The sequence below is a fragment of the Symphalangus syndactylus genome, chromosome 3 (genome assembly GCF_028878055.3).
Source record: "Symphalangus syndactylus isolate Jambi chromosome 3, NHGRI_mSymSyn1-v2.1_pri, whole genome shotgun sequence".
NCBI classification, from domain to species: domain Eukaryota; kingdom Metazoa; phylum Chordata; class Mammalia; order Primates; family Hylobatidae; genus Symphalangus; species Symphalangus syndactylus.
Genome location: NC_072425.2, coordinates 102,057,699 through 102,060,729, shown reverse-complemented (window position 1 = coordinate 102,060,729; position 3,031 = coordinate 102,057,699). Strand labels below are relative to the sequence as shown.

The 3,031-nt window shown below is 38.9% G+C and overlaps 1 pseudogene; it reads right to left on the bottom strand.

Moving 5' to 3' along the window:
- Positions 1 to 1,434: 1,434 nt before the first annotated feature.
- On the bottom strand, positions 1,435 to 2,794 carry LOC129479464 (G2/mitotic-specific cyclin-B2-like; annotated as a pseudogene).
- Between the last annotated feature and the right edge of the window lie 237 nt (positions 2,795 to 3,031).

Below are 3,031 nucleotides of genomic sequence, written 5' to 3'. Positions count from 1 at the left end.
GAACTGTGAGTCAATTAAACCTCTTTCCTTTGTAAATTGCCCAGTCTCGGCTATGTCTTTATTAGCAGTGTGAAAACAGAGTAATACATTCCCCAATGGCATATTTAACATAAATTATATATAGTCATTTGCCATTTGCCAGTCTCTTAATTTGGGGCCAAGATCTTTTCTTTGAGAGTGGTCCCCTGATTGGAATTCCCCCTCACCATCTTTTTTGCATGAATTACCACTCTCTAAGATTATCAGTTTCAATTTTTAAAAAACAAAACAAGAAAGGAAAGACACTTGGAAAGGAACTGAGTGTAGAATCCTCCTAGATTCCCCCGGCCCCCTATGTGTCATGCCTCATGCTCACAGCTATTTTGAAAGCAAACTAAAAAAAAAAAATTGAGAAGGATTCTCGCTGTGTTGCCCAGGCTGGTCTCAAACTTCTGGGCTCAAGCAGTCCTCCTGCCTTGGCCTCCCAAAATGCTGGGATTATAGGCACGAGCCACTGCACCCACCTTGGAAGCAAATTTTTAATCACCCTGTATTTATCCAGTCTTTCTGGCATACTCAATCTAGTTTTTATGGAAACAAAAATTTGTTCTTTTTGCATTTATATTTTGTCAGTTTTCTTAACATTTATTTAAATTATATAATTTAAAAAAGTTTGGGTTCAAACACCCAAATTGGTTCATGGAAAGCTTCCAGCTGAACTGGTCAGGACAGAAGTATAGGGCATCCAAAGTGCTATCTGCTTGTGCATTTAAAGTGAAGGGTGACACGGCATGATCTGGCAAGTCAGATATTATATTAACATAATAGATTGAAAATAGCATGTATACTTGGGATGGTTAATTTTATGTGTCAGTTTAGCTAGGCCATGGGGTGCCCAGATATTTGGTTAAACATTAATCTTCTGTGTCTGTGACAGTGTTTCTCGATGAGGTTAATGCTTAAATAGGTAGACCGAGTAAAGCAAACTGCCTTCCATAATATGGGTGGGCCTCATCCTATCCTTTGAAGACAACATGAATAAAACAAAAAGACTCCGTAAGAGGGAACTCCTCCTGCCTGACTGCTTTGAGATGGGACACCAGTTTCTTCCTGGCTTTTGGACTTGAAACTGAAACATTGGCTGTTTTTTTAGTCTCCAGCCTGCTAAGTTTCAGACTGGAAATACACGTCACCTTCCCTGGGTCTCCAGCTTGCCAGCTGCAGATCTTGGGATTTCTCGGCCTCCATAATTGCATAAGCCAATTCCTTATAATAAATATCTTTTAGGATCTCTCTAGTAGGATAAATTGGTATATTCTGTTTTTTGTTTTTTATTTTTTTACCTTAAGAAAAACCAGTAGCTTTATTTTTCTTCGATATACATTTAGAACATTGGTCTGAGAAGAGGTTTCATGAAACAGACCAGAGAACTATGTATAAAATTAAGAGTTCTAAACCAGTAAGAAAAAGTGGACAAATGAAGCACACATCCCCAGGGGCCACTGCAGCCTAGGACCCTCCCATCAGAGGGAAGGCAAGGTCTTTGATGGCTTTTGAGTTCAGCTGAGGGATCATGCTGATCTTCAGGAATTTGCTGCTTGCATACTTATTCTTGATGGCGATGAATTTAGTTAAGTTTTCATTTACTTTCAGCACATTTTTGGCCACGTGCTGCATGACTTCCAATACTTCATTCTATGTGTATCCTGTATAACACTGCTGCTTTAAGTTCCATTTTCCTTGGCCCAGAACCTTCTGAGACAAGCAGGAAGCAGCTGTTGCTGCCTTAGAAGGATGATAATGCATCATATCGTAGTCAATGATAGTCAGTTCCATCAAATATTTGGCTAAAGTGTGCTGTTCAACATCAGCCTTTCCGGCTTTTGATGCTTGCCTTAAGAAGTGTAGTGGCAAGGGTCCACCCAACTCAAATTTCAGTTCTTTCAAAATTAGCTTCCATTTCTTGGATTTGGAAACTAGTATAAGCATTGTCTGTAATGTAAACAAAGCCTTCAATATTTGGAGAAAACATCTCCTCATACTTGGAAGCCAAGAGCAGAGCACTAATCCAAACTAGTTGAAGCTTCCTCTGGGAAACTGGCTGAACCAGTAAAAAATCAATCCATAATGGCAACACACACATACAGAGTCTCCTGAAGAAGCCTAAACTTGGAGTGGATTTGCACCAACCAGTCTATCAGGATGGTACACTTATGTCCATTTATATCTCATCCATCTAAGACATGTGGGTTTATGAACTGCAAAATCTCCAGCTGCCTGAGGTACTGATAGATATCCTTAACATAGTCACTGCAGAGCTGAGGGTTATTCCAATCTTCGTTATCAATATCCTCAATTTTGTAGAGCAAGGCATCAGAAAAAGCTTGGCAGATGTCCTCTTCTTTCATGGAGGCATCCTCAGGTATGGCAGAAGGACCCTTTGGAGCCAACATTTCCATCTGTGCTGTTTCACAGAAGCAGTAGGTTTCAGTTGTTTGTTGACATTCGTTGTTTCCCTGGGTTGAACTGGTACCTTGGTGTTCTGAGCTTTCTTAGCTACTTGTGCTGCTCTGGCTGTAACTCTATTTCCAATTTCTTCTAAAATGTTATGTCTAATAGTCACATGACTCTTAGGTTTAGAATTAACTCCTGTCTCTCTTTCTCTATGCATATACCCATTTATCCTATTGGTTCTGTCTCTTTGGAGAGTCCTAATAGAATACCTGACAACTAAATGCAATGTGAATCTTGGGACAGAAAGAGGACATTAGTAGAAAAACTGGTGAAATTTAAAAAGAGCCTGGAATTTAGTTAATAGCAATGTACCAGTGTTGGTTTCTTAGTTGTAACAAATGTACCATAGTAATGTAAGATGCTAGCAATAGAGGAAGTTGGTTAAGAGGTATAGAATGCTCTGGATTATCTTTGCAACTTTTCCATAAACCTAAAATTATTCAAAAATAAAAATTTTGTTTTAAAAAATAGCATGTACCATATGATCTCTGAAACTGTTCCTGATTGTCTAGCTTTCTATTTGTATTTATGGATTCCA